Genomic DNA, 6,596 nt, shown 5'->3' with positions numbered 1-6,596 from the left:
AACCCTTTATATTTATACATGTATAAATAAATATCACTGCCACTTTTACCTTTTGTTTTTTATGTTTCCAGATTTATTAAATATAAAACTACAAAAAAATCGTGCTTTCAAATTGGAATGCTTTATTTTGGTATGTACTCCAACGTCAGATTTCTTAACCATCATGCTACGAGATTTAAATTATAGGTTAAGAAATCTCGCTCCAGTTTAGCATTCATATCTTAAAACACAGTACAATATTTCAATATGCGCCTGCCGGGTGACCCTCACCGCACCGAATGTTAAAATGTCGAAAATGTTCGTTTACCATGCATACATATAAAAAACGGTTAGTATATATATCAGTGGCGTGCGGTAAAACTCTCCCCCCGTCGTACATCCTCACTTAATTTGCGCGAGCAGGATACAACAGGAACAAGAGGAATAGGTTTTTCCTCCCGTATCCTGCGCGCGCACATTAAACAAGGCTGTGTGACAAAAAGAGAGATAATTTCACCGCATGCCACTCATATGTATATATATATATATATATATATAGTACTGTTTACCATGTACCCTTTTTTTTTGATCTTTCGATTTTCGATCTTTGCTTTTTCCGGCTTTCCACTTTCGGTCCCGTGAGGTAGACCCGCCCCTGCCTAGGGTTGCCAACTTTTTCTGAGACAATTCCGGGACAAATAATTCAAAACTCAATTTTTATATATTTTTTTTATTCGTTCGGAACATATTTTATAGTTTTTACAAGTGGAAAATATTACTTAAGAAAAAAAATTGTCATCATGTTCAGTCATCAAAATTTAACTGGCTTTCACGCCTCGTTAAATTTGGTTCCTTCATTCGAATACAAAAATATATACATAAGAGTAAAAGAGGTCTTATTTGCAATTCCGCCTTTACTAAGTCGATGTTCACGCTATTCCTGGCCTTCGTCCACACACTTCATGTGACTAAATACTCTTTCTGGGTAAGCATTACTGCAGGGATGGACATAATGAAAGACACAATTTTCATCAGCTCAACCGATTTTTCATGCTTTTTGAAATACTCTGCCCATATCTTGTCATCATTTTGCTTGTCTAACATCTGGAAGAAAGTGGAATCGCCACTTTGTTCCAGATGTTTCCTTATTTTGCAAACAGCCGTATAACTTAAACCCTCTATTGTCGCGATTTTATGTTTATAAAACATTCTAGTTTTTATTAATGCTATTGAAGAGTATTCAGAGGTAAGTGGAGTCAGGTCGAGGTACAAGAAAACACGCAGGCAGGTTCCAAGTCTTTATTGCTGCTCGTCCGGTGGAGGTCAGGATCCGAATGCCACCGTTCGAGAGCGCACCATACTAATAAATAATCAGCGCTCAGCGCATACACGTATGACACGTAAACATGTATAGTCATTGGTCAAGGAGTCTGGTGCAGCTATTGGCCGCAACGCCCGACTCCACCATTGGTCGGCGTCACCATGACGTCACCGGTCTACGGGGCGTCTCTCTTAATAACTACACTATAATACTTGCATTTCTCTCTTCAAAAATAATTGCTTTTCGACTAATCTATTTAAGACTCACAAGCAATTTAAAACATAAATGAAAGAATTTTTTTCCAAATTAATCACCAACTTACCCTAAAAATATAGTAATATTGCAGCAAAAGAAAAAATCACGGTGTTAACGAAATAATGTAAAATCTTCGCAGAAACGCTCGTATGCTTTACGTAATTCAGGAGCAAACTCATTTCTCTCATTTCACTTTTATTTTTGAAGACATTTTGAAGGATAATGTTGTATTATTTTTGTTGGTGAATAGAGTAGCAAATAAGGATGAGCTTACAAAAAAAAACTAGCCCAAAAGATCTTATTGTGAATTATTTATAACCGTTACAAATGGGCGCGAACGCGGTTCAATGGGGTGGCGTAATATTCTGTCCTGGGACTGTATGTACGTTGGAAGGACGTTCAACGGATTTATGTACACGATGTCAATTTCAATAAAAATAAATTTAATAGTTTCCTCAGAATTTCCGGGACTATTTAGCATTCATCCGGGATACGGGACGGTGATTCCAATTCCGGGACAATCCCGGCCAATCCGGGACGGTTGGCAACCCTACCCCTGCCACCTTCTATTAATTTGACATTGCAGTGGCGTAGCGTGAATTCCTGGTGCCTCCCCGCAAAATATTTTAAGGCGCCCCTCCCCCCATATATTCATATTATTTACTTACAGCAAAATAACTTTCAAAATTAATAATTTATACCTTTTTTACGTATCTGTATATGTATATGTATATATATCGATGTGCATTAATAGTTTAATCTAGACGACCAACAAGCAGTGCACAATCTATTTAAAGTAACTGATGGTGAATTTTCCTTAAAAACTGCCCACTTGTTAATGGTGAGAGCGAAAAATTTATAAATTTTATTGGTTTTAATCGTATAATTTTGTTTTATTGAAAAAATATATACAAGAATAAGAGAATTCTCAGCAAATAGGTTGAAGTGGCACTGACGTTCAAAAGATGGAAAAAGACGGCAGTCTTCTAGCCCTATTTGGCATAGATCAATTACACAATAAGGATGAATTCAAAATATGCATAATAATGTATATTAATATATACATATAGTACAAATAGGTTGAAAAATAAGAGAGGTTTTTAAAAAAGTTATTTCAAAAAAATTACGGAACAAATTAAAAAATCAGTGAAAAAGGCGCGCTTCATGGCGCCCCCAGGTCTCGGCGCCCCCCCGCATTGCGGGGTTTGCGGTCGCGGTAGCTACACCACTGTGACATAATTATCTGTGTATACATATGTATGTATGCACATGAAGATATATGTACATACATATGTACAGTGGCGGACTGGCCATACAAGCGAACATGCCCGATGGCATGTGGGCCCCACTATCCGTTAGAAAATATGGGCCCTCAGTAAAATTAAATAACTTTTTAATTTAACTATTTCACGTGTGTAAAAATTTATAGGATATTGCACTTTGGGATCTAGAGTTTGGGTATTTCAACAAAACAAATTTCTTACGATATACACAAACAACTAATGCCTGCTTTAACAGCCCAAGGATAGGTTAACTTTTTTTACTAGGCTCGAAATGTAAGTTTCAACATTTGCGTGGGCCCTTTTACCGGGCCCATTTCCAACCTCAATATTATGCATATACCAATACCTATGTAATAACTACCTACTGAAATAAATATGGGAATAAACAAATTTCCCTGAATAATATAAACTGAATTGCTTAAAACAATTTTGATAGGACGATTCATCATCAACCAGCGATTTAAATTTACTTCATACATACTATGGAGGATGAACGAATGAGACGACTGGCATGTTAATGCACGTGTTTATTATATGACAGCTGAAGACAGAGTGAGTAGCAGCTGTCCGAACCCAGCCGGGTTGGTCCCCACTCGCAGGAAGGCAACCAAACTCGACCATGTCGTATAAGCGAGCCGCCACATCACTCCCCCCCCAGCATCAGCGATACCAAAATTACAAAGAAACAAATTTTACAAAAGAAAAAAAGTTATTGTTACACAAAAAGCAAAAAAATTATTGAGTGGGGAGAAAAAAATTATGTTGACGTGGGTCATCCGCTGTGTACATAGGTGTACCGCCCTGAATGGTCGGTAGATTCGAGGGCGGTGACGTCGCGAGCAGGACGGTGGGTGGTCCGATGGTCGCGCGATGCGATGCTGCGGCGGCGGCGCTCTTCCGAGGCTGATGTCGGTTGGTGGGGCGGCGGGGGCGGCAGGGGCATCGATGTGATTGATGATACTCCGAGCTGGACTGTGAGTCGTTGTGGCTCGTGGAGGTGTTGTAGCGCTACCGCCCGTCTCGGCGTGACGACGCTCGTGGGGACGGACGGGGCCTTGATGATGATGATGATGATGATGGTGCTGAGGTGGTGTGTGATGAATCTTGTGGTGCTGGATGACCGTTCTATGTGTAGTGGATCGCGCATGACTCCACATCCAGCTGTCAAGATCGTCGTCTCATTCGCTCCCCCATTTTTTAAAGCACCTGTCATCGACGTTGGCTGGACGTCGGTAGGTAGGTAGGTAGGTAGGTAGCCGTGTCTGCTCGTTTATTGTCACCCGCGGGCCGCGACGCGCTCTGTTGATGGCGATGGGGGGGGGCGGGTAGCTTCTCCCGCCTGACTCGGCGAGGCAGGGATGAGCGGCATGTTGAAATTGATCGAGGCTGCGTGGCTCGATGTCGGGGGTCACCAGTATGGAGGATGAACGAATGAGACGACTGGCATGTTAATGCACGTGTTTATTATATGACAGCTGAAGACAGAGTGAGTAGCAGCTGTCCGAACCCAGCAGGGTTGGTCCCCACTCGCAGGAAGGCAACCAAACTCGACCATGTCGTATAAGCGAGCCGCCACAATACTTTCAAAATAACATTTGATTATACTTCGACGATATAGTAAGATTTAAATACACAATTTTAAACAGTTTTCGAATATTAAATCTATTCCTAATCTAGACAAATCCATGTATATAGAAACATAGGATAGGGGCCTCCCCAAAATCCTGATTTTCGATTAACATTAATTGAAAATATTATGCATTTTTTGTTTTCAGGGACGTAATTTGGGGGGGCACTCGCCCCCCTAAATTAAGGAATAGTGTGAATTTAGAAAATATTATGGATTTAATGATTAATGAGATACTATGGATCTATGAATGCTGCGTTTATTTCTTATGTACATATGTTACTTTTGGGTAACTAATAAAATAATCGCTGCTATGTGCTTTGAAAAAAAAGATTTTATTATTTGTATGCCATTAGTAACATTCTAAGAAATTGTTCATCCCATGGAGCGAATCGTTAGAAAGGTCCCCTTAACTTTATTTTGTCTCAAAAACAGATGTGTATCGTTTATTTTTCCGAATGTTCGTATATTTTTTGATATAGTGATACATTTTGATGGTCGATTTTTGTTAACCATGTGAAGATTTTTGGAAAAAAATTTTCGCCTGCGGCGCTTTTTTAGCTTTTTACTTTATTATTTTTTCAAAAATAAACTTAATTTTTTCATATTTTATATTTTCCATTTTTATTCCGATATAAAAAAGATTTTTTGAAAAAAAATCCAATTTGACCAATCTTTGCCTGCCCCCCCAAGAAAAAGCTGAAATGACGTCCCTGATTGTTTTCTACCGAAAGTGAAAGCCGCTTTTATGCCGCATTCTTTTATGATGCATTATATGACAAGGATTAAAACGAAATATACAATGTAATTTATGGATCTATTTTGCTTTTGCCATTTTTCTTGTACCTAAATTTGTTTTTTCCCATTTTTGAAAATTTTATTTATTTTTTGCCCTTGATTTTTAGCGTGATGGAAAGAAGAAAATTTTGTTATATGGGGGGGGGGGACAAATTTTTTTAACCCTGGGTGGGGGCCCCCTTTGACTCCTGGCATGCACTGATTTCAGTCCCAGTCCGCCACTGCATATGTACATGCTATTCACTAAAGCAACATACACGCAATAGAAAATAATGATTTGCAATACCTTAATATTAACATGCGTCATGATTGGATTGTCATGAATAAAACTTTTTATACATATTATATTGTACATACATATGTATGCATAAACAACCTGGTTCAAATTAAATCCTATGATTAGATCTAGGTCAAACCTTCATCACATTTTACTTTTGCTTAGTGCAGTGATGGCAAACCTATGACCCGTGTGTCAGACACTGACCCAAGAAAGTATTTTGAATGACCCACGTATTGACGATATAAATCAGGCTGTATAATGAAAGAAAACCCAATGAAACTAATAACGTTGAAGGGGAAATGTACCGGTTTTAACATTTTTAAAGAATTTAATAATACATTTAAAGAAATGGATATCAACTTACGGGAAATTATTTCTGTAAAAACAGACTGTGCTCTCAATATGGTTGGAAAAAAATAATGGTTTTATTCAGCAGCTTAAGCAATTTACTAGATATTCTCTGATTTAATTTCATTGCATACATCAGTGAGTTCTATGTGCGAAGAAAGTTTAAAAACATTTTCCAATGTTATGCCAGTTGTAATAAAAGTCATCAACTTCATAAATGCAAGTGGTCTTCTTAATAAACAAGCACAATTATTATTAGAAGAAATTAGGTGCCAATATTCGGGGATTTTGACGTACAATGTTCGATGGCTCAGCTGCGGTCAAGTTCTCGATTGATTTGTCAATTTATTAGAAGAAATAAAGCTCTTTTTGAACGGAAAAAACGATAATTATGACGAATTTTCAAATATAGATTGGTTAAATGATTTAATGTTCTTAGTGAAGTTTAAATGAAGATTTAATGAAGTTTAAAAGTCAAAAATAATTTTTTTTTTACGAATTTTTTCTCCGTGTTATGTTGCGTTTATTTGGCCAGTTTTTTATTTCACCACATTCGTAAAGATTGGTTTTATATCTCAATTTTCTTTTTATCTAAACGTACTACTAACTCGAGCGGTAATTGCGTTTAGAGAACTGTCGTTCAGTTCCTGTGTGCGTAAACCACATAGCGTTGGTGCAAGCGAGATAGCAAGTCCGATGGTGAAC

At 37.9% G+C, this 6,596-nt stretch overlaps 1 long non-coding RNA gene across 1 annotated transcript; it reads right to left on the bottom strand.

Moving 5' to 3' along the window:
• Positions 1–638: 638 nt before the first annotated feature.
• Positions 639–1,985, bottom strand: LOC143912357 (uncharacterized). Its single transcript, XR_013260630.1, has 2 exons — positions 1,503–1,985; positions 639–1,205 (listed from the first exon to the last, which is right to left on the bottom strand). It is a non-coding gene; the product is annotated as an uncharacterized LOC143912357 (long non-coding RNA).
• Between the last annotated feature and the right edge of the window lie 4,611 nt (positions 1,986–6,596).

The sequence above is a fragment of the Arctopsyche grandis genome, chromosome 1, assembly GCF_051622035.1.
Source record: "Arctopsyche grandis isolate Sample6627 chromosome 1, ASM5162203v2, whole genome shotgun sequence".
Lineage (NCBI taxonomy): Eukaryota > Metazoa > Arthropoda > Insecta > Trichoptera > Hydropsychidae > Arctopsyche > Arctopsyche grandis.
The sequence above is the reverse complement of the archived record's forward strand: the minus strand, read 5'-3'. Positions and strand labels throughout refer to the sequence as shown.